Below are 25,672 nucleotides of genomic sequence, written 5' to 3' on the forward strand. Positions count from 1 at the left end.
TCTGAGGCGCCATAGGGCTCCGAAATCATGGACTACTCCGAAGGCGTATCTAGAGTCGGTATAGATATTGGCTGATTTTCCCTTAGCCAATTCACATGCTCTGGTTAGGGCAACCAGTTCAGCAACCTGGGCTGAGTGAGGTGGGCCTAGCGGTTCTGCGTCTATGGTGCCTTGGTCATCTACGACTGCGTATCCAGTACACAAGTCTCCCGAGTCCGTCTGTCTGTGACAACTACCGTCAGTGTAGAAAGTAAGACCTACATCTTCCAGTGGGTTGTCACTGATGTCAGGCCTTGCCGTGAAATTTTGGGTCAAATATTCCATACAATCATGTGAGTCAGTGTCTGTACTAAATCCTCCTTCACCATCACTCTCATCCCCCACCCTTTGTGCCTGTCCAGGCACACCTGGGAGATACGTTGCTGGATTTAGTGCACTGCATCTCTTTATGGTGATGTTTACAGGGGCCATTAGTGCTAATTCCCACCTTGTAAACCGTGCGGATGAGACATGTCTGGTTTGGGCAGAATTTAGTAAGGCTGACACTGCATGAGGTGTATGGATTGTGAGGTTGTGTCCTAGCACTACATCTTCGCTTTTCGTTACTAGCAATGCTATCGCAGCGACACTTCGCAAGCATGTGGGGAGGGATCGCGCTACCGTATCTAGCTGAGCGCTGTAGTATGCTACCGGCCTGCTGGCATCACCGTGCTTTTGGGTTAGGACGCCTGCCGCGTAACCAGCACTTTCTGTTCCGTACAGCTCAAAGGGTTTCCCATAGTCTGGCATACCTAATGCTGGTGCCTGCGTTAGGCACTGTTTAAGTCTCTCAAATGCCATCTCGGATTCGTCTGTATGCGAAATCCGATCAGGTTTGTTTGATGAGACCATCTCCTGCAAAGGTAATGCTAGAATGGAAAAACCTGGGATCCAGTTACGGCAATACCCACACATTCCTAGAAACGTTCTGATCTGTTGCTGGGTTTGTGGCAGAGTCATGTCTCGAATTGCTTGAATTCTATCAGCGGTCAGGTGTCTCAGTCCTTGTGTCAGACAGTGTCCCAGATATTTTACTTTAGTCTGGCATAATTGCAACTTGTCTTTGGAAACCTTGTATCCTGTGTCTGAAAGATGAAACAGGAGCTGTTTCGTATCTTTCAGGGACGCTTCCAGTGAATCTGAACATAGTAGTAAATCATCCACATATTGGATCAATACTGATCCACTCTCTGGTTGGAAAGACTGTAAACAATCATGCAAAGCCTGTGAAAATATACTTGGACTGTCTATGAAACCTTGTGGTAATCGAGTCCATGTGTATTGGACTCCTCTGTATGTGAATGCAAACAAATATTGGCTGTCAGGGTGCAGAGGTACCGAGAAGAAGGCGGAGCAGAGGTCAATAACAGTGAAAAATTTCGCAGTGGGAGGGATTTGCATAAGGATGACAGCTGGATTTGGCACTACGGGGAACTGACTCTCAACTATTTTGTTAATCCCCCTTAGATCCTGCACTAGCCTGTAACCCCTCCCCCCACTCTTTTTCACAGGGAAGATGGGACTATTGGCAGTGCTGGATGTTCTTACCAGAATGCCCTGTTGTAGCAAGCGCTCTATTACGGGGTACACTCCTAATTCCACCTCTGGCTTCAGAGGGTATTGTGGGATTTTTGGAGCTATCCTACCATCTTTTACTTGCACAACGACTGGAACTACGTTTGCCATTAATCCAGTGTCTTGTCCATCTTTAGTCCAAAGTGACTCTGGTATTTGGGATGTCATTTCTTCTACCTGGGATGAACTCCTATTTATCATAACGGTATGTGACATTAATTTTGATGGGGAGTCTAGCATGTCTCGTACTTCCTGAGCGTGATTCTCAGGTATGTCTAAGAATACACCTTCAGGAGTACAATAAATGACGCACCCCATTTTACACAATAAATCTCTTCCCAGGAGATTAGTCGGTGCCGATGCAGCCAGCAAAAAGGAATGCTTGGTATGCAAAGGCCCTATTGTAATCTCTGCTGGTTTGCTAACAGGGTAGTGCTGTACTACTCCCGTTACTCCCATGGCTGGAATTGTTTTACCAGTGGTTCTCATGCCCACTGTCGAATTTATCACTGATTTGGCCGCCCCCGTATCTACAAGGAAATTTAATGATTTACCAGCTACATCAATTGTGATCTCGGGTTCACTTCCAAGACTTGCAATCAATTTCACTGGCTGCAGATTACAGGTGTGGCCACACCCCTATTGGGTATGGTGACCTCCCTGAATCGCGCTGGCAGCAATTACTTGTGGTGGGGGTAGATGGGAACTATCAGAGATTTGCCAGTCTCTTCTTGGGGGATACCTTTTTGTTTCCCCTGCATGTGGCTCATAGCTACGCCCTTTCGGTCCTTGGTCCCAATGTCTCGTATCAGGTCGGTGTCTAGGGGATTGATATGAATTTTGTATTTGTCTTGCTTTACAATCACGTGACATGTGTCCCTCTCTGTGACAACTATAACATTTTATACCTCTTGACTTACCCACAGGGGTCACAGTTCTGGGCGGAGGTGGCCGGGTAGTGAGGGCCTGTATGCTTACAGCCATTAATTTATCACTCTGTGACTCCCTGTGTCTGATGATATTCCGATCATGCCCAGCAGCAGCCTCTCCCAATGCATCCACCGACATACCTCTCCAATCAGGCCTAGTGGTTTGTATTCTATTCCTTAAAACCTCCTTTAGACCGTCCATTAATACTGAAACAGCTACTTCCCTGTGGTGTATATTAGTTTTAATGTCATCTATACCAGTGTACCTAGCCATATCCTGCAGAGCCCGGTGAAAATACTCTGGTGTGGATTCACCTTCTTTTTGTTTTATTGTAAAGATTTTATTCCACTTTACTACTGCAGGAAAATATACCCCTAACTGTAAGTTGATTCTCTTTACATTATCCTGATTATACTCGTCTGTTAGTGGTACTTCCTCATCTAACTTGCAATCAGCTATAAACTTTAACGGATCAACACTGGGGGGTAAACATGCCCTCAAAACTGTCCTCCAATCTTTGTTATTTGGCTCTGCAGAATTTCCTAGCTCCCTAATATACTTTTGACATGCAACTAAGTCTTTCCTAGGATCAGGGAATTCAGACATCATTGATCTTAATTCTGCTCGGGAAAAGGGACAGTGCATGGCGATGTTCCTGACAGGAGTTGCTCCTGAAGTGTCAGTTTTCCCATTTGGCACTGCTATTACCCTAACAGGATTAAGTCCAACAACATCATTCTGAGTAGATTCTACAACATGTGGTGAAATGGTTTCAGCATAGTGTATGGTGCCGTACTTACCAGTCGATACGACCTCACCTGTCCCTCCGCTAGGGGCCTTTGCTACTAATCTTACGGGTTGGGTCGTGCCTACTGCTGTTTCTGATATGGTGGCTGCTAGGGAGAGTGCTGATATTGTTGTGGGCTCATCCTCTTGGTCACAATCCTGGGGAAAGTTCAAAACAGGGTACAACTTGCACGGATTAGTGTTAGCATTAATTACTTTGGTTACATTATCCTTAACTTCTACACATTTAACATAACCCTGAGTGCCATTCTCTGCAACCAATTTCTCTCCAGGTATGTACGGTGGTGGGGGTGCAGTGGCTATCAGTTTCCTGATAGGGTTAGATCCAGTGGCTTGCGCCAACCCCCTTTGTATTTCACCTTCCTGTTGCCACAATGTTAAATAATCATAATGTCTAATACGCCTTTTTGAAGATTTAATCAGGCAAACTCTTCTCCTTAAATTCTGTAACACTTCTGGGTTAAAACTACCTACCCGGGGAAACTTTTCCCCGTCATGCACAGTCATCCTTTCCCATTCATTGCACAACATTTCTGTGTGATGACCATATTTCTCACACATGATATACCTTGCCGACCCGATTGGTCGGTTTACCAAATCAACCTGAACCTGGGTTGATCGCCCCTTACCTGAACAACTGGCCCCATCTCTGCAGGTGCTGCTTTCACTACCTCTGACTTCAAATCAGGGTCTTCGGCAACCCTTACAGAAAACCAAAATGTCCGGGGTAAGGCTGCGGTGGGGGTTTTGCAACGAGGTCCGCCCACTTAACTCCGCCCACGCTGGCCAATACGGCGACCAAAGTTCCCAGAGGTTCCGTACCCAACCTAGGGCACCTAAGTACGTCTACTTGCTCGGGCGTGTGGGAGTGTCTTACCCTCCCCAGCAAGTATCAGTCGCTGGAATGTCCCTGAGTGATCAGGCTACTTCCCTTAAAATAAAAAAAATTACACAAATCACGTTAACAATGTGCAAGCAGCGTTCTTCTGAATTCAAGACATGCTAATGCACACAATCACATGCGGACCAATCGTATCTGCACACAAGCAACTAATCTTATGTGCGGAACGATCAGTGGAATCGAAAATTTCGGCTGCGAATTCCTTCAGCAATGAGCTTCTTTGGCCTATATGGGTCTCGCACCAACCCTCTTCGGTTGTGCTCTCTACTTCTAGTCTGCTGTACCTGAACCTCCTGGTCCTTGACCTCCTGGTCTGTTATGTACAGCAGACTCTACTGCTCATAAATATGTCGAGACTAACAAGGGACGCCTCCCAAGCCACCCCACGATATCACTCTCGCTGGTGTACCTCTTTCTACTGGCCTATGGTTCCCACTTCCGTAATAAAAGAGAAATCTTATATATACACACTCTTACATTCGAACACTCTTATTTCTGTACAGAATTCCTTTCATTCAGTAATAGTCTAACCCAGAAGAATTGCAACAGAGAAAGTCTTTTTCTTTTAACTTTAAACTTTTGGATTTGAGATAGATTTGTGTTATTTTCGCGTTACTTCCTTATCGCCTATTAAAACAATACTATCGTGCGGTTTGTATTATGTGGGCGTATCCGTACGCTCCGTTGCGTGATATACGCTCCATGTGTCGACCCTTGCGTTGCGTACGCCCTGCCCTTGTAAGGACACGTGTACGCAGACCAAGTACGTCCACAGTAACACACTACACGTTTATCAATGTGAATGATCTTTAACAGTAATCCTTCACTGAACACCACTCAAATCTCCCTTGTATTCTAGGCGAGATTGTGTGCGTGCCTTTTACAATTATTCCCTTAAATATTTATCCTTTAACTATTAATAACAACAAATGTCTCAACACGTTATCACTAGTGTGTGGCAATCAGGAGAATGAGGTGCAGACAAATAATGCTAGACACAAAATACAGGTGGTGTGCTTATGCGTACGTTCGCAAAACAGAAACTAAACAGGTTTTAAAAGACAATAACGTACTGTTCCTACCTTCTGGTTCCGGATTCCTTCAGCACTCCTTACTAAGCGAAGCAGACGCTTATCTGGTCAGCACTATGAGGAATATTACCTCCCGCCTTTTGCTGACCGATAATGTCTGCTGGAATTACCTAGTGCAGATATGTGAAGAGCGGGCGAGTCCCCAATTGTTAAAGCCTAATATATATCCTATATTAAACACTCTAAAAGGTTAATGAACACAGTACGCAATTGGCGTATGGAATACCGTAAGAGTACGCACGTAGCGTACAAACGCTTAGCCGTGGACGAGACGCACGAGCGGCACGTTCGCTCACGGCTTAAAGCGTAAAGGCAAGCACGCTATAGGCTGCCGACTAACGTAATGATACGCTATCAGCGTAGCGGACGCTCGAGACCACGAGGAGATCACGAGCGGCGCTGACGCTCACAGAGTTAAACCTTTGTGACAATATCATAAACAATGTACTTGAATTGTAAACCTTTGTGCAGTGATAAGGTGTAAATGCAACACAGTGTAACCTTGTTAGTTTAAAAGCTGTATGAGCGATTCTTACGCTCTGAGAACCCTTTAGCAATATAATAAACACTCAAATACCGGTCTAAGGGTCTAACACCTTTTAAGGGAGAGAATGAACGTTCAATCGCAAAAGAATACACAATACAAGTTATACACTACCAAACTAACATAAAATACCTAACAGAGTTACTACACGTTAAAATACAACAAAGACACAATTACATTTAAAGGGGGAAGGAGAGAGAGAATGGCTTACAACAAAATAGGAGACAAATATGGTTGCAGAGAACTTACGCACAAGGGGAAACAATCGCATGCGCCTTCCTGGATATCCAGCTCCCGATTATCAGTGATGAGAACCGTTGAGAAGAGTAGAGAGCTGGCCCAGGTCGGCTTGTCTTTATATACACTTACACACAGTACAGTACAATGGTCCCTACATTCTTATTGTTCATTGGACACAGGAATCCGTCTCCGCATTATAACAAAAGGTCATAGGTTGGTTCATACAGGTGGGCTGTGACTATTTCAAACTGCTCAGGTGGGAGGGAAACTGGGTTTCCCGCCGCATGGATAATAAAGTGCAAATATAGTAAATGTCCATAAACTTCTTATGTCCATAACTATACGCACGAGCGAGTAATCCGCTTCAAACCAACACCGGAATATTGCTAATTATATTCTCTTCCGATGGATACTAAACACCACTGTGTAACCCCTGTCTGACCCTTCGTATCAAACAAAGAGGAATCTCTTTGTCCCTGAACATGCTATATTAACTAAACTTTCAGATTCTATCAAAGGGACCATAATCTACAAAATACATTATATGACTAAAATATGTTACGATTGAGTCGCCCGCTAGACGAACACAAACTCTACTGTAAATGCGCATACCGCGCGCCTGCGAGTGCACGCGACCGCGAGTATACGCACGCACGGGAGGGCTCATGCACGTGCAGCGGGCACACGCATGAGGTGCATATATGGCAATGTGAAGCGTGATATTTTTCTGACTTTGACAATAGTGTCAGAAAAATTGGGGTTGGCATTTGGACGTGGGGTACCCCCATGCCTGTTCTGGCTGGGCTGTCTCAGGGCATCACCATTTACATAAATAGTCACCTTTTATATCATGTAAGTCTTTTATTTATGTATGCACATTTTTTTCACATACTCTCTACCTTTAAACTCATATAGGGACCTTCACATACCTACACTTTATATCACTTATAATATCTATTAATTTATATTAATTTATATATAGTGTCAGAAAATATGGAGTTGGCATCTGGACGTGGGGTCCCACATGCCTGTTCTGGCTGGGCTGTCTCAGGGCATCACCATTTAAATAGTCACCTTTTATATCATGTTTGTCTTTTGATGATTGATGGGCAAGCCGATATCATTGGCCAACGATATACAAACAACTTCTTCTGACATTTTATTTATTTATTTTATTTATTATCAGTTTCTTATATAGCGCAGCATATTCCGTTGTGCTTTACAATTAGAACAACAGTAATAGAACAAAACTGGGTAAAAACAGACAGACAGAGGTAGGAAGGCCCTGCTCGCAAGCTTACAATCTATAGGGAAATAGGCATAGATACACAAGGATAGATGCTACCTATTGCATAATGGTCCACCAGATTGCTAGGTTCTTAATGGGTTGTATGATGATACCCCACAAAGTTATCCAAGTGTCAGGAGGGTGTGAGACTAAAGAAAGACAAGATATGTGATGTTATGAATATTCTACAGAGGATGTAATTAGATAGGGAAGCACTGAAGGTTATGTGGGTGGTTCTGGAATTTGATAGGCTTGTCTGAAGAGGTGAGTTTTCAGGGAACATTTAAAGGTTTGGAGACTAGAGGCGAGTCTTACTGTGCGTGGGAGGGCATTCCACAGAGTGGGTGAAGCCCGGATAAAGTCCTGTAATTTTGAGTGTGAACAAGTAATGCGTGTGGATGAGAGACGTAGATCTTGTGCAGAGCGGAGAGGTCGGGTAGGGAGATATTTTGAGATGAGTGAAGAGATGTATGTTGGTGCAGTTTGGTTAATAGCCTTGTATGTGAGTAAAAGTATTTTATATTTAATACGGTAGAATACCGGTAACCAATGGAGGGACTGACAGAGCGGATCTGCAGACGATGAACGTCTGGCAAGGAAGATTAGCCTCGCAGCTGCATTCAAAATGGATTGTAGTGGAGAGAGCCTATGTTTGGGAAGACCGGTCAGGAGACTATTACAATAATCAATGCGGGAGATAATGAGAGCATGGATTAGAGTTATATTTTATTATACTGTAATGATCGTTTAGTGCATCTGCACCCCCTTTGTCTGTGTATACTACTTTATTCTCAGCAGCATAGCACCTTTCATTACTGGAGGGTGTGCAATTTAGAACCATTTCCCCAGCATAAAAAAACCCAACAGCACCTGGTATTCCCAGGTGGTCTCCCATCCAAGTACTAACCAGCAACAACACTGATTAGTTTCTAAAATCAGATGAGATTGGACATGTTGAGTGTGGTGTTGCTGTAGAAGAGCTTTTTGGGTTCTGTTAGAGCTCTTCTACTACTAACTACTGGTACATAAATTAATGAGTTATAAATAGGAATGCATGAAGAGAACGTTGTTGGTAGTATAAAAATACCTACAGCACCTGGTATAACCAGGTGGTTTCCCATTCAAGTACCAAACATGCCCAAAACTACTTAGAATCCAAGATCAGATGAGATTGGGTATGTCCAGTGTGGTGTGGCTGTAGATGGGTTTTGTGGTTTAAAAATGGAAAGCATCAAGAGAACATTGTTGGTAGTATAAAAAGACCTGCACACCTGGTATTCCCAGTTTGTCTCCAATCCAAGTATTAACCAGCCCAACCCTGCTTAGCTTCCAAAATCAGATGAGATTGAGCATGTCCAGTGTGGTGTGCCTGTAGATGAGTTTTGTGGTTTCTGTTAGAGCTCTTCTACTTCTAACTTCTGTACAGGTATATAATTGTATAAGTTTCTAAATGAAATGCCTCAAGCGAACATTGTTGGTAGTATAAAAATAACTACAGAACATGGTATTCCCAGGTGGTCTCCCATCCAAGTACTAACCAGACTCAACACTGATTAGTTTCCAAGATCAATGATATTTGGGATGTGCAGTGCGGTGTGGCTGTAGATGAGCTTTGTGGTTTCTGTTAGAGCTATTTTACTTCTAACTACTGGTACATAAATGAATAAGATTCAAAATGGAATGCATCAAGAGAACGCAGGTGGTCTCCCATGCAAGTACGAACCTGGCCCAACAATGCTTAGCTTCCAAGATCAGATGAAAGTGGGCCTGTCCAGTGTGGTGTGGCTGTAGATCAGCTTTGTGGTATCTGTCAGAGCTCTTCTATTTCTAACTACTGGTACATAAATGAATAAATTTCAAAATTGAATACATACGGAGATTGTTGTTGGTAGTATAAAAATACGTAATGCACCTGGTATTCCCTGGTGGACTCCCATCAAGTAGTAACAAGGCCCAACACTTTTTAGCTTCCAAGATCAGAGGAGATTAGGCATATCCAGTGTGGTGTCACTGTAGATGGGCTTTGTGGTTCCTGTTAGAACTCTTGTACTTCTAACTACTGGTATAGAAATTAACAAGTTTCAAAATGGAATATATCAAGAGAACATTATTGGTAGTATAAAAATACCTACAGCACCTGGTATTCCCAGGTGGTCTCCCATCCAAGTACTAACAAAGCCCAACACTGCTTAGCTTCCAAGATCAGAGGAGATTTGGGCATGTCCAGTGTAGCGTTTCTATAGATGAGTTTTGTGGTCTCCGTTAGAGCACTTGTACTTCTAACTACTGGTACATACAGTAAATGAATAAGTTTCAAAATGTACTGCATCAAGAGAACGTTGTTGGTTGTAAAAAAAAAGTACCTACAGCACCTGGTATTCCCAGGTGGTCTCCCATGCAAGTATTAACCAGGCCCAACAATGCTTAGTTTTTAAGATTAGATGAGATTGGGCATGTCCAGTGTGGTTTTGCTGTAGATCAGCTTTGTGATTTCTGTTAGAGCTGTTTTCTAACTACTGGTACATACAGTAAATAAATAAGTTTCAAAGTGGAATGCATCAAGAGATTGTTGTTGGTAGTATAAAAATACCTAATGCACCTGGTATTTCCTGGTGGTCTCCCATCCAAGTACTAACCAGGCTCAACACTGCTTTGCTTCCAAGATCATATTAGAATGGGCATGTCCAGTGTTGTTTTGCTGTAGATGAGCTTTGTGGTTTCTGTTAGAGCACTTGTACTTCTAACTACTGGTACATAAATGAATAAGTATCAAAATGGAATGCATCAAGAGAACGTTGTTGTTTGTAAAAAAAATAACTACAGAACCTGGTATTCCCAGGTGGTCTCTCATCCAAGTACTACTCAGACCCAATACTGCTTATTTTCCAAGATCAATGAGACTTGGCATGTCCAGTGGGGTGTTGCTGTAAATGAGCTTTGTGGTTTCTGCTAGAGTTCTTCTACTTCTTACTACTGGTACATAAACGAATAAGATTCAAAATGGAATGCATCAAGAGAACGTTGTTCATTGTATAAAAGTACCTACAGCACCTGGTATTCCCAGGTGGTCTCTCATCCAAGTACTAACCAGACCCAACACGGCTTAGCTTCCAAGAGCAGATGAGTGTGGGCCTGACCAATGTGGTGTGGCTGTAGATCAGCTTTGTGGTTTCTGTTAGAGCTCTTCTATTCCTAACTACTGGTACATAAATGAAAGTTTCAAACTGGAATGCATCAAGAGATTGTTGTTGGTAGTATAAAAATACTTACAGCACCTAGCATTCCCAGGTGGTCTCCCATCCAAGTACTAACCAGAGCCAACACTGTTTAGCTTCCAAGATTTGATGAGATTGGGCATGTCCAGTGTGGTGTTGCTGTAGATTAGTTTTGTGGTTTCTGTTAGAGCTCTTCTACTTCTTATTAGTGGTATATAAATAAATAAGTTTCAAAATGGAGTGCATCAAGAGATTGTTTTTGGTAGAATAAAAATACCTACAGCACCTGGTATTGCCTGGGTGTCCCATCCAAGTACTATCTAGGCGCAACACTGCTTAGCTTCCAAGATGGAGATGAGATCGGAGAGGTCCATTGTGGTGTGGCTGTAGATGAGATTTGTGGATTCTGTTAGAGCTCTTCTACTTCTAACTACTTGTACATAAAATAATAAGTTTCTAAATGGACTGCATCAAGAGAACATTGTTGTTGGTATACAAATACACAGGACACCTGGATTTCCCAGTTGGTCTCCAATTCCAAATACTAACCAGGCTCAACACTTCCTACCTTCTAAATTCAAATGAATTTGGGTATGATCAGTGTGGCGTGGCTGTAGATCAGCTTTGTGGTTTCTGTTAGAGCTCTTCTACTTCTAACTACTGGTACATAAGTAAATAAGTTTCAAAATGGAATGCATCAAGAAAATGTTGTTGGTAGTATAAAAATACCTACAGCACATAGTATTCCCAGGTGGTCACCCATCCAAGTACTAACCTGGCCCAACACTGCTTAGCTTCCAAGATCAGATGAGATTGGGCATGTCCAGTGTGGCGTGGCTGTAGATGAGTTTTGTGGTTTCTGATAGAGCTCTTTTACATCTAACTACTGATATATACATGAAAGTTTCAAAATTGATTGTATCAAGAGAACTTTGTTGGGAGGACAGTTTAAAAATACCTACAGCACTGATAACCCTGGGTTGTCTCCCATCCAAGTACTAACCAGGCACAACATTGTTTAGCTTCCAGATTGGGTATGTCTAGTGTTGTGTGTCTGTAGATGAGCATTGTGGTTTCTGTGAGAGCTCTTCTACTTGAAAGTACTTGTATATAAATGAATACGTTTCAAAATGGAATGCATCAAGAGAATGTTGTTGGTAGTATAAAAACACCTACAGCACCTGGTATTCGCAGGTTGTCTCCCATCTAAATACTAAATAGGCCCAACACTGCTTAACTTAAAAAATCAGATGAGATTGGGCGAGTCTACTCTGTGGTGGCTGTAGGTGAACTTTGTGGTTTTGGTTAGAGCTATTCTACTTGTAAGTACTGCTACATAAATGAATAAGTTTCAAAATGGAATGCATCAGGTGAACGTTGTTGGTAGCATAAAAAAACCAAAAGCACCTGGTATTCCCAGGTGGTCTCCCATCCAAGTACTAACCAGCGACTACACTGCTTAGTTTCCAAAATCAGATGAGTTCGGACATGTCCAGTCTGGTGGTGCTGTAGATTAGCTTTTTGGTTTCTGTTAGAGCTCTTCTACTTCTTACTAGTGGTATATAAATAAATAAGTTTCAAAATGGAGTGCATCAAGAGATTGTTTTTGGTAGAATAAAAATACCTACAGCACCTGGTATTCCCTGGTGGTGTCCCATCCAAGTACTATCTAGGCGCAACACTGCTTAGCTTCCAAGATGGAGATGAGATCGGAGAGGTCTATTGTGGTGTGGCTGTAGATGAGATTTGTGGATTCTGTTAGAGCTCTTCTACTTCTAACCACTGGTACATAAAAGAATAAGTTTCTAAATGGACTACATCAAGAGAACATTGTTGTTAGTATACAAATACACAGGACACCTGGATTTCCCAGTTGGTCTCCAATTCCAAATACTAACCAGGCTCAACACTTCCTACCTTCTAAATTCAAATGAATTTGGGTATGATCAGTGTGGCGTGGATGTAGATCAGCTTTGTGGTTTCTGTTAGAGCTCTTCTACTTCTAACTACTGGTACATAAGTAAATAAGTTTCAAAATGGAATGCATCAAGAGAATGTTGTTGGTAGTATAAAAATACCTACAGCACATAGTATTCCCAGGTGGTCACCCATCCAAGTACTAACCAGGCCCAACACTGCTTAGCTTCCAAGATCAGATGAGATTGGGCATGTCCAGTGTAGCGTGGCTGTAGATGAGTTTTGTGGTTTCTGATAGAGCTCTTTTACATCTAACTACTGGTATATACATGAAAGTTTCAAAATTGATTGTATCAAGAGAACTTTGTTGGGAGGACAGTTTAAAAATACCTACAGCACTGATAACCCTAGGTTGTCTCCCATCCAAGTACTAACCAGGCACAACATTGCTTAGCTTCCAGATTGGGTATGTCTAGTGTTGTGTGTCTGTAGATGAGCATTGTGGTTTCTGTGAGAGCTCTTCTACTTGAAAGTACTTGTATATAAATGAATAAGTTTCAAAATGGAATGCATCAAGAGAATGTTGTTGGTACTATAAAAACACCTACAGCACCTGGTATTCGCAGGTTGTCTCCCATCTTAATACTAAATAGGCCCAACACTGCTTAACTTCAAAAATCAGATGAGATTGCGCGAGTCTACTCTGTGGTGGCTGTTGGTGAACTTTGTGGTTTCGGTTTGAGCTATTCTACTTGTAAGTACTGGTACATAAATGAATAAGTTTCAAAATGGAATGCATCAGGTGAACGTTGTTGGTAGCATAAAAAAACCAAAAGCACCTGGTATTCCCAGGTGGTCTCCCATCCAAGTACTAACCAGCGACTACACTGCTTAGTTTCCAAAATCAGATGAGTTCGGACATGTCCAGTCTGGTGGTGCTGTAGATTAGCTTTTTGGTTTTTTAGAGCTGTTCTACTACTAACTACTGGTACATAAATGAATGAGTTTTAAATAGGTATGCATGAAGAAAACATTGTTGGTAGCATAAAAAACAAACAAAAGCACCTGGTATTCCCAGGTGGTCACCTATCCAAGTACTAAACATTAAAAAACTACTTAGCGTCCAAGATCAGATGAGAATGGGTATGTCCAGTGTGGTGTGGCTGTAGATGAGTTTTGTGGTTTCTGCTATAGCTCTTCTACTTCTAAATACTGATACATAAATTAATGAGTTTCAAAATGAAAAGCATCAAGAGAACGTTGTTGGTAGTATAAAAGTACCTACGCACCTGGCATTCCCAGTTGGTCTCCCATTCTATTACTAACCAGGCCCAACACTGCTTAGCTTCCAAGATCAGATTAGATTGGGCATGTCCAGTGTGGTGTGGCTGTAGATGAGTTTTGTGGTTTCTGTTACAGCTCTTCTACTACGAAATATTGATACATAAATTAATGAGTTTCAAAATGGAAAGCATCAAAACAACATTGTTGGTAGTATAAAAATACCTACGCACCCGGTATTCCCAGGTGGTCTCCCACCACAGTACTAACCAGGAACAACACTGCTTAACTTCCAAGATCGGATGAGATTGGGCATGTCCAGTGTGGTGTGGCAGTAGATGAGCTTTGAGGTTTCTGTTAGAGCTTTTCTACTTCTATCTACAGGTACATAAATGATTAATATAGTGTGCCAGATGCTGAATTAGCTTAGTGATATCATTCAGGTGCTTGAAAGGGAGGGGTATTTCTAAGCAAGAAAAAAAAGCATTTTGTTTCCCCCAGCACCCTGAATGATAACAGTAACCAGATGTAAATCCCACACAATATTAGAATTCAGAGATCTCGGTTACATATATTTGCGCAAATGTATGAATAAACCCCAAAGCCGCATCAAGGCATCTCTGTATATTTGGGGTTCCTAGCGCTATATCTAGGTGCAGGGTGTGGCACCCCAAAACACCAGCATAATCCAAAAAGCAAACAAAAATGAGATGTTAAATCTCTTTCTGCGAGGTACACTGGGCTCCACAAGGATTAACATCGGGGTGTAGAGTAGGATCTTGATCCGAGGCACCAACAGTCTCAAAGCTTTGACTGTTCCCAAGATGCACAGCGCCGCCTCCTCTATAACCCCGCCTCCGTGCACAGGAGCTCAGTTTCGTTAACCAGCCCAATGCAGTAGCAGGTACCAGAGACGACAACCGCTCGTAGCCAATTACACCACACACTCACAGGAGAGGGAGTCAGCAGGTATGCCAATAACAACCCAAAGAAGCTAAGTGTGTCAGGGTGGGTGCCTTGTGGAGCCCAGTGTACCTCGCAGAAAGAGATTTAACAATGGTAAGTTCTTACCATAAATATCGTTTTCTGCTGCGGGGTACACTGGGCTCCACAAGGATTAACATTGGGGATGTCCTAAAGCAGTTCCTCATGGGAGGGGACGCACTATAGCGGGCACAAGAACCCAGCATCCAAAGGAAGTATCCTGGGAAGCGGCGGTATCGAAGGCATAGAACCTTATAAACGTGTTCCCAGAGGACTACGTTGCCGCCTTGCACAATTGTTCAAGGGTCGCACCACGGTGGGCCGCCCAAGAAGGTCCAACCGACCAAGTAGAATGGGCTTTAATGGTAGCAGGAACCGGATGACCAGCCTGTACATAAGCATGTGCAATCACCATTCTAATCCATCTGGCCAAAGTCTGCTTGGAAGCAGGCCAGCCACGTTTGTGAAAACCAAAAAACACAAAAAGAGAATCAGATTTCCTGACGGAGGAAGTTCTCTTCACATAGATACGGAGAGCCCATGCCACATCCAAAGACCACTCTTTGGAAGACAACTCAGGAGAATTAAAGGCCAGAACCAGAATCCCCTGGTTAAGGTGGAAGGAAGACACCCCCTTAGGTAAATAACCTGGCCGTGTTCACAGAACCGCAAGGTCACGGTTAAAAAGCAAATAGGGAGACTTACAGGATAAGGCACCCAAGTCCGATACCCTTCTAGCTGAAGCAACCGTCAGCAAGAAAAGGACCTTAAGGGAAAGCCACTTAAGGTAAGCAGAGGCAAGAGGCTCAAACGGAGACTCTTGCAAAGCCTCCAAAACCTCAGACAAGTCCCAAGGAGCCACAGGTGGCACATAAGGAGGCTGAATCTGCAACACACCCTGAGTGAATGTATGGACATCAGGCAGGTTTGCAATTTTTCTCTGAAACCAAACCGACAAGGCAGAGATGTGAACCTTGAGGGAGGCCAGGCGCAGGCCTAAGTCCAGTCCCTGCTGTAGAAAGGCCAATAGCTTGGCCGTTCTAAACTTGAAAATGTCGTGATTGTGAGACGCACACCACGTAAAGTAAGCATTCCAGACCCTATGGTAGATTCGAGCAGAAGCCGGATTACGGGCCTTCAACATAGTTTGAACGACCGCCTCAGAAAAACCCTTGGACCTCAGGATGGAAGCTCCAAGAGCCATGCCGTCAAAGCCAGACCGGCCAAATCCTGGTAAACACAAGTGCCCTGAACGAGGAGGTCTGGTCGTTGTGGAAGTAGAAGGTGACGATCCCATGAGAGACCCAGTAGATTGGAGAACCAGTGCCATCTGGGCCATGCTGGAGCGACCAGAAGCAGGATTCCTCCTTGCTTGAACTTACGTATTACTCTGGCAGGAGTGACACCGGAGGGAACACATACAGTAGCTGAAAGTTCCATGGAATTGCCAGAGCATCCACGAACGCAGCTTGAGGATCCCTTGTCCTTGCTCCGAAGACCGGAACCTTGTGATTGTGTCGAGATGCCATCAATTCCACATCTGGAAGACCCCCACGTGTTCACGAGAAGTTGAAACACCTCAGGATGGAGGCTCCACTCTCCGGCGTGTACGTCCTGACGACCGTGATAGTCCGCTTCCCAGTACTGGACGCCCGGAATGAACACTGCGGATATGGCCGGCAGATGGCGCTCCGCCCACTGAAGAATCCGTGATACTCCCCTCATTGCCATGAGATTTCGAGTGCCGCCTTGATGAATTATGTACGCCACCGTGGTGGCGTTGTACAACTGTACTTGAACAGGTCTGTTCTGTATTAGATGCTGGGCCATTGTCAATGCATTGAACACTGCCCGCAGTTACAGAATATTGATCGGGAGCAAAGACTCCTCCTTGGTCCACCGACCCTGAAGAGAGTGTTGTTCCAACACCGCGCCCCAACCTCTCAGACTGGCACCCGTCGTCAGAAGGACCCAGTTGGATATCCAGAAGGGACGGCCCCTGCTCAATTGTTGGTCCTGAAGCCACCAGCTCAGTGACAGGGAAACCTCCGGAGACAATGAGATCATGTGAGATCTGATCAGGTGAGGCAGGCCGTCCCACTTGGTCAGAATTAACTTCTGCAGAGGGCGAGAGTGTAATTGAGCATACTCCACCATGTCGAAAACCGACACCATGAGACCCAGCACTTGCATTGCTGAATGTATCGACACTTGCGGACGAGGTAGGAAGCATTGAATCCTGTCTTGAAGCTTCAGGACTTTCACCTGAGACAGGAACAACCATTGGTTGTGAGTGTCCAATAACGTTCCCAGAAGTAACATGCTCCGAGCAGGAACCAGGGAGGATTTCTTCCAGTTGATCAGCCACCCATGGGCTTTCATGCACTGGACCGTCAAATCAAGATGACACAGGGGAAGTTCTGGGGAATTTGCCAGGATCAACAAATCGTCCAAGTACGGTAGGATCCTGACCCCTTGATGGCAGAGTGTAGCCGTCATGACCGCCATAACATTGGTGAAAACTCGGGGAGCCGTTGTCAAACCAAAGGGTAACGCCCGGAATTGGTAATGAAGGTTGCCCACCGCAAACCTCAGGTACTGCTGATGAGATACCGCAATAGGAATATGTAGGTAGGCATCCAGTATGTCCAGGGAGACCATATAGTCCCCAAGCTCCAAAGCCAGAACAATGGTCTTCAACCATTCCTGGGCAAAACCTAGAAGTCGGACCCCCACCCTGGGATCCCCCAGAGGGTGGCCCGCCCCGTCATGTGGCAGGCTTGTCAGTTTTGGAAGCTGGCTGACGGCTGACGGGCGGCCCAGGCACACTTCGGTCTGGGCTTGGCAGGACTGGAAGCACGAGCTTGCTTTGGGTACGCCTGACCCTTTGCTTTTCCTGGAGGATGAAAGGGCCGAGGGAAAGTACTTTTAGCCTTCTGTGCGGAAGGAGCCGTACTAGGTAGGCAAGCTGCTTTAGCAGTAGCCAGATCAGCCACAATCTTATTGAGGTATTCTCCAAAGAGAATGTCTCCCATGAAAGGAAGCACCTCCAGGGTTTTCTTGGAATCCATATCCACTGACCAGGATCTCAACCAAAGGATACGTCTGGCCAAGACGGACGTAGTAGCAGCCTTGGCCGCGAGCACCCCGGCATCGGAGGCCGCCTCCATAAGGTACAGAGAAGCCGTGGTAATATACGAGAGACATTGTTGAGCATGCTCAGATGCGTTGGAAGGCAGTTCCGCCTCAAGCTCCTGAGCCCACGCCTCAACAGTTTCAGCAGCCCAAGTTGCTGCAATGGTTGGCCTATGCACAGCCCCCATTAGGGTATAAATCACTTTTAAACAACCCTCCACACGTTTATCCATCGGTTCCTTCAGAGAGGTGACGGCAGTTACCAGCAGAGCAGAGGAAACAACCATACGCGCCACATGAGAATCTACGGGAGGAGGAGTTTCCCAATTCTTACATATCTCCGCAGAAAGAGGATAGCGAGCCAACAGTCTTTTATTCGGATCCTTGGTGCTGTGGAGAGGCCAAATGGCAGCACCTGGAACTGATAGTGATTGTCCAACAGTGCAAACCGGAGATATGCCTGATGCGGAGACAAAATGGGAATATGGAGGTAAGCATCCTTGATGTCCAGCGACACCAGGAACTCCCCCTCCGCGAGTCCTGAGATGACAGCTCTCAGAGATTCCATCTTCAATTTGAACTCCCTGAGATAAGGGTTCAAAGACTTTAAGTTTAGAATAGGCCGTACCGAATCATCTGGTTTTGGTACCACAAAAAGGTTTGAATAATAACCCTTGTTCCACTGCTGAGGTAGAACTGGAACAATGACCTCTGACACCATCAATTTTCTGATGGCCTCCAGAAGAATTGTTCTATCCGCCAGCAGGACCTGGCAAGCCTGACTTGAAGAAACGGTGAGGCGGGGGATCTTGAAACTCCAGACTGTACACCCTGGACACTATATCCAGGACCCAGGGGTCCAGGCCCGACGACACCCAGAAATGGCTGAATTGCCGGAGTCTTGCCCCCACCTGACCTTCCTCCAGGTCTAGCTGTCCACTGTTATGCAGAGGACTTAGGTGTATCAGAAGCGGGCTTCTCGGCTTGGCAGCCTGCGGGAGCAGGTTTCTTTCCCTTGGCACGACCACCTCTGAAGAAGGTGTTCGAAGGCTTGTTCTTTCTAGACCTCGCGGCCTGAAAGGACTGTGACGTGGCTGGTGTAAAAGGAGACTTACCCGCGGTAGCCGTGGCAATACACGCATCCAGCGCCTCCCCAAAGAGAGCCTGACCCTTCCATGGTAGGCCCTCCACACACTTCCTAGATTCCGCGTGGGCAGACCAGTTGCGCAGCCAGAGACCTCTGCGAGCCGAGACGGACATGGAGGAGATCCCCGCAGCCATGGAACCCAGGACCTTCATGGAATCCACCAGGAACCCTGTAGAATCCTGAATATTATGTAAAAATAAATCAACGTCACCTTTGTCCAGCGTAGTCTATTCCTCCTGCAGAGTGATTGACCACCTGGCAATAGCTTTAGCAATCCAAGCACAGGCCGCAATATAGCCCCTGAAGCCTTGACTATCACCTGCTGAGAATACAGCGTGTGAATTGCCTCTAGCACTGCCTCCCTGTCTGAGGGAGTTGTTGGCAAGGCAGATTTGAGGAAACGGCGAGGGGGAGACGTCTCGAATTCCAGCTTGTACCCCTGAATACCACTTGTAGAATCCAGGGATCCACCCGTGAGCGAGCCCACTGATCGCTGAAGTTCTTGAGACGGGCCCCCACCGTACCTGGCTCCGCCTGTGGAGCCCCAGCGTCATGCGGTGGACTTAGAGGAAGCGGGGGAGGACTTTTGTTCCTGGGAACTGACTGTATGTTGCAGCCTTTCCCCTCTACCTCTGCCTCTGGGCAGAAAGGACGCGCCTCTACCCGCTTGCCTTTCTGAGGCCGAAAGGACTGTACCTGATAATACGGTGCTTTCTTTGGCTGTGAGGGAACATGGGGTAAAAATGTTGACTTCCCAGCTGTTGCTGTGGAAACTAGGTCAGAGAGACCATCCCCAAACAACTCCTCACCTTTGTAAGGCAAAACTTCCATGTGCCTTTTAGAATCTGCATCCCCTGTCCACTGCCGAGTCCACAATCCTCTCCTGGCAGAAATGGACATTGCATTTATTCTAGATGCCAGCCGGCAAATATCCCTCTGTGCATCTCTCATGTATAAGACTGCGTCTTTAATATGCTCTATGGTTAGCAATATAGTATCCCTGTCTAGGGTATCAATATTTTCCGAAAGGGAATCGGACCACGCAGCTGCAGCACTGCACATCCATGCTGAAGCAATAGCTGGTCTCAGTATAATGCCTGAGTGTGTATAAACAGACTTCAGGATAGCCTCCTGCTTCCTATCAGCAGGCTCCTTTAGGGCAGCCGTGTCCGGAGACGGTAGTGCCACCTTCTTTGACAGACGTGTGAGCGCTTTATCCACCCTAGGGGATGTCTCCCAACGTGACCTATCCTCTGGCGGGAAAGGGTACGCCATTAGTAACCTTTTAGAAATTACCAGTTTCTTATCGGGGGAAGCCCACGCTTCTTCACACACTTCATTTAATTCATCAGATGGGGGAAAAACCACTGGTAGTTTATTTCCCCCCCAAACATAATACCCTTTTTTGTGGTACCTGGGGTAATATCAGAAATGTGCAACACATTTTTCATTGCCGTAATCATGTAACGGGTGGCTCTATTGGAATGTACACTAGTCTCATCGTCGTCGACACTGGAGTCAGTATCCGTGTCGACATCTGTGTCTGCCATCTGAGGTAGCGGGCGTTTTAGAGCCCCTGATGGCTTTTGAGACGCCTGGGCAGGCACGAGTTGAGAAGCCGGCTGTCCAACATCTGCTATGTCGTCAAACCTTTTATGTAAGGAGTTGACACTGTCACGTAATTCCTTCCACATGTCCATCCATTCAGGTGTCGGTCCCGCAGGGGGTGACATCACATTTATCGGCACCTGCTCCGCCTCCACATAAGCCTCCTCATCAAACATGTCGACACAGCCGTACCGACACACCACACACACACAGGGAATGCTCTGACTGAGGACAGGACCCCACAAAGTCCTTTGGGGAGACAGAGAGAGAGTATGCCAGCACACACCAGAGCGCTATATAATGCAGGGATTCACACTACACACAGTGATTTTCCCCTATAGCTGCTATAAAACACAGTTTGCGCCTAAATTTAGTGCCCCCCCTCTCTTTTTTACCCTATTGAGCCTGGAAACTGCAGGGTAGAGCCTTGGGAGCGTCCTTCCAGCGGAGCTGTGAGAGGAAATGGCGCCAGTGTGCTGAGGGAGATAGCCCCGCCCCTTTCTCGGCGGGCTTCTCCCGCTTTTTTAAGGATATTTTTGGCAGGGGATTTTACACATATATAGTCCTACTGACTATATTATGTGTTTTTTGCCAAGATAAGGTAATCTTATTGCAGCCCAGGCCCCCCCCTGCGCCCTGCACCCATCAGTGACCGGAGTGTGTGGTGTGCATGGGGAGCAATGGCGCACAGCTGCAGTGCTGTGCGCTACCTTAATGAAGACCGGAGTCTTCAGCCGCCGATTTTCTGGACGTTCTTCTTGCTTCTGGCTCTGCAAGGGGGACGGCGGTGCGGCTCCGGGACCGGACGACCGAGGCTGGGCCTGTGTTCGATCCCTCTGGAGCTAATGATGTCCAGTAGCCTAGAAGCCCAAGCTAGCTGCAAGCAGGTAGGTTCGCTTCTCTCCCCTAAGTCCCTCGTAGCAGTGAGTCTGTTGCCAGCAGATCTCACTGAAAATAAAAAACCTAAATATATACCTTCTTTTCTAAGAGCTCAGGAGAGCCCCTAGTGTGCAACCAGCTCGGCCGGGCACAAAATTCTAACTGAGGTCTGGAGGAGGGGCATAGAGGGAGGAGCCAGTGCACACCAGGTAGTCCTAAATCTTTCTTAGTTGTGCCCAGTCTCCTGCGGAGCCGCTATTCCCCATGGTCCTTACGGAGTTCCCAGCATCCACTAGGACGTCAGAGAAAATATAAATCTATACAAAAATATATCTCTAAAAATATTTGTAAAAATATTGGGAGAAAACTATACATACTGGGAAAATTCATACACACGTAAATGGGAATGGACCATATATAAACATTCAAGTAAAATATAAGAGTATAACGGGCAGAACCTTGCCATAACAGAGTAAAGAAAAACCAATAGTAGCGCAGGTGCACTCAAATCAAACCAGAATACAAAACAATAAAAATATAACAGAACATAAAAAGTTCAACCAGGTGAAAGCTATCGCAGCGAAGGTGACCCAAAACATCCCAGAAGATTGGGTAGGTATGTTAAGTGAGAGCAAGAAAAAAGGAATTGGATTCCCCAGCACCCTGGATGATAACAGTAACCAGATATAAATCCCACATGATAATAGAATTCAGAGATCTTCGTTACACATATTTGCGCAAATGTGTGGTTAAGCCCCAAAGCCGCATCAAGGCCTCTCTGTATATTTGGGGTCCCTAGCGCTATATCTAGGTGCAGGGTGTGGCACCCCAAAACACCAGAATGAGCCAGAAAGCCCAGCGTGGCATACCAGTGTAAAAAACTATAGTGTTAATAAATTAGTATTTAGGAAGCCGAAGCTATAGAGAGGGTGATACAAACATGAAATGTAATTAAAATAGAGAAATAGTGTTAGAAAATTAATAAGTGAAAAGTGTTAATAGAATGTAAAGGTATGCCACACTAAAGCCATCCAGCTCAGCCAGTCCAGAGGCACCACACCTCACACCACACCTCACACCTCAATTACCCCATTCTGGGTCTAATATCAACCAGCAAGGAGCCACATGATAATGGCTCCTTACTAAAATATGTCTAAGCTAAGAGCTACCTACCTTGGAGCAACCCCATAATGCTCCATGTGGCATGTCAGGGCCTGCACCTCCTCCTAATGCAGGACCTCTCTGCCTCTCACAACAGACATATAGATTGGTAAATGCTCAATTAGCTTAGTGATATCATTCAGGTGCTCGAAAGGAAGGGGTATTTCTGAGCAAGAAAAAAGGAATTGGATTTCTTGCTCAGAAATACCCCTTCCTTTCGAGCACCTGAATGATATCACTAAGCTAATTGAGCATTTACCAATCTATATGTATGTTAAGTGAGAGTCCAAGGAGATCAACTGGTCAGGGACAGTGACACCAAAGTCCTCCAGGACAGAAAAACAGTACTTGGGCTCACCATTCCCATCCCCCATCTCCTGCATATTTTAACATGAAACGGAAAGCCACAGATAATTCAGCTATCCGAGCCATCAGTCTGTTATAAGAGTGGAAAATGGCTTGGTGAAGCTGGTCCATAGCATGATCAGAAGGGACAGCCAATGTGAGAAGAAATTAAAAGTTGCAAAGGGTAGCCCTGAACAGGAGACTGGGGTGACCAAATCAACAGAGCAGGTGATAGCAAAAATCCACAGGATAACTGGAACAGGAGACTGAAGGTATAGTCAGGAGCTACATAGGGTCACACTGAACTGAAGACGGAAATATAGAGCCAGCGAGACAGACAAACGAGTGAAGAGAACAGTTCAAGCAAAAGACAAGCAGGCTGCAGCAGGTAAGTATCAGGAGCAGGACTCTACAGAATAGCACTGAAACTGAGACTGGGATGACTAGATCAACAGAGAAGGAAATAATGACAGCTTAACACCAGCAGACCTCAAGGAGATCAGGGTGTCCAGTATCACAGGAGCGAGAAAGAAGGACAGCATTCACCAGGGCCCCACAGACACATTATACGATATTCAAAATGGAAACAGAAGAAAGCGACCAGCAGGCAGGAGCAGGTCAGCAGAACAGAACCCCAATGCAAGCGCAGCCACGGGACAGCAGCAGTCACCACAGAGGAAGCAGCAATCAGGAGCCGCCGGGTGGTAGAGGATATCCCTCAAGCCAGCAGGTCAGCGGAGCAATGGTACCCGGCACATCACACGGAAGCACTCTGGAGCAGAGCTCAGGATCCAAGAAGGCTGTGGCTTGCATGGGAATTGTGCAGCGACATGGCACCACGGGGATCAAGAGCAACACTGGCACAGGCAACGTCAGGACCCAGGGGGAGACTGTCCACCATCAGGGGGAACCAAACAGCCAGAGAGACCTTCGCGGTCAGAGGAGGTAGTGTCGGACTGGGTCCTAAAGGGTTCACAGGGGAATGCAATGACAGGGGCCTGCTGAAAGGGTGTGACCAGCACATAAACATAGTAAATATACCTATACATAGTGTACATATACATACTTACAGTACAGATGGAGCCACGTTAATCGTGGCTCCGTCTGTGCCTGGGCGCACCTATCGCTAGAGCGTCTCCGTCCACGCGTCCGTGACGGAGACTGCCCCATTCACTAGAATGGGAGAGGGTCTCTGTGCACTTCGGCTGGGCTAGGCGGACGGAACGCCTAGTCATGCCGGGAGTGCACGCCTGCGATGGAGCAGCCTCAGATGAGCGTGGCTCCATCTGTATATGTGTACAGACTCAGTATGCATACATATACAGCAGGCGTAGGCAATGTCCAGGACTCCAGATGCTATGGAACTGAACATCCCAGTATGCCCTGCTAAAGTTACAGCTTGCTCTAACAGCAAAACTGTGGAAAGGCATGCTGAGATGTGACATGACATAGCAACTGAAATGCTGAACGTAACATACATATACATAACAATACATAGTGTACACATACATAGTATACATAAACATATACACTGTATACATAGTATACAAATACATAAAATAAGATTTTACTCACCGGTAAATATATTTCTCGTAGTCCGTAGTGGATGCTGGGACTCCGTAAGGACCATGGGGAATAGCGGAGACTGGGCACAACTAAAGAAAGCATTAGGACTACCTGGTGTGCACTGGCTCCTCCCACTATGACCCTCCTCCAGACCTCAGTTAGGATACTGTGCCCGGAAGAGCTGACACAATAAGGAAGGATTTTGAATCCCGGGTAAGACTCATACCAGCCACACCAATCACACCGTATAACTCGTGATACTATATCAAGTTAACAGTATGAAATATAACTGAGCCTCTCAACAGATGGCTCAACAATAACCCTTTAGTTAACAATAACTATATACAAGTATTGCAGACAATCCGCACTTGGGATGGGTGCCCAGCATCCACTACGGACTACGAGAAATAGATTTACCGGTGAGTAAAATCTTATTTTCTCTGACGTCCTAAGTGGATGCTGGGACTCCGTAAGGACCATGGGGATTATACCAAAGCTCCCAAACGGGAGGGAGAGTGCGGATGACTCTGCAGCACCGAATGGGCAAACTCAAGGTCCTCCTCAGCCAGGGTATCAAATTTGTAGAATTTTGCAAAAGTGTTAGACCCTGACCAAGTAGCAGCTCGGCAAAGTTGTAAAGCTGAGACCCCTCGGGCAGCCGCCCAAGAAGAGCCCACCTTCCTCGTGGAATGGGCTTTTACAGATTTAGGATGCGGCAGTCCAGCCGCAGAATGCGCAAGCTGAATTGTGCTACAGATCCAGCGAGCAATAGTCTGCTTTGAAGCAGAAGCACCCAGCTTGTTGGGTGCATACAGGATACATAGCGAGTCAGTTTTCCTGACTCCAGCCGTCCTGGAAACATATTTTCAAGGCCCTGACTACGTCCAGTAACTTGGAATCCTCCAAGTCCCTAGTAGCCGCAGGCACCACAATAGGTTGGTTCAAATGAAAAACTGATACCACCTTAGGGAGAAACTGGGGACGAGTCCTCAATTCTGCCCTATCCATATGGAAAATCA

The 25,672-nt window shown here is 45.6% G+C and overlaps 1 non-coding gene and 7 pseudogenes across 1 annotated transcript; all 8 read right to left on the bottom strand.

The window, feature by feature from the left end:
• Positions 1-9,540: 9,540 nt before the first annotated feature.
• LOC134937438 (5S ribosomal RNA) lies at positions 9,541-9,660 on the bottom strand (annotated as a pseudogene).
• A 115-nt stretch (positions 9,661-9,775) lies between these two features.
• LOC134936928 (5S ribosomal RNA) lies at positions 9,776-9,894 on the bottom strand (annotated as a pseudogene).
• Positions 9,895-10,454: 560 nt separating this feature from the next.
• Positions 10,455-10,573, bottom strand: LOC134937294 (5S ribosomal RNA; annotated as a pseudogene).
• Positions 10,574-10,678: 105 nt separating this feature from the next.
• Positions 10,679-10,797, bottom strand: LOC134939205 (5S ribosomal RNA; annotated as a pseudogene).
• Positions 10,798-11,356: 559 nt separating this feature from the next.
• On the bottom strand, positions 11,357-11,475 carry LOC134937850 (5S ribosomal RNA). Its single transcript, XR_010180586.1, has one exon. It is a non-coding gene; the product is annotated as a 5S ribosomal RNA (ribosomal RNA).
• A 1,230-nt stretch (positions 11,476-12,705) lies between these two features.
• LOC134939054 (5S ribosomal RNA) lies at positions 12,706-12,824 on the bottom strand (annotated as a pseudogene).
• A 1,001-nt stretch (positions 12,825-13,825) lies between these two features.
• LOC134936862 (5S ribosomal RNA) lies at positions 13,826-13,943 on the bottom strand (annotated as a pseudogene).
• A 107-nt stretch (positions 13,944-14,050) lies between these two features.
• LOC134938202 (5S ribosomal RNA) lies at positions 14,051-14,168 on the bottom strand (annotated as a pseudogene).
• Between the last annotated feature and the right edge of the window lie 11,504 nt (positions 14,169-25,672).

Source organism: Pseudophryne corroboree, chromosome 6 (genome assembly GCF_028390025.1).
Source record: "Pseudophryne corroboree isolate aPseCor3 chromosome 6, aPseCor3.hap2, whole genome shotgun sequence".
NCBI lineage: Eukaryota > Metazoa > Chordata > Amphibia > Anura > Myobatrachidae > Pseudophryne > Pseudophryne corroboree.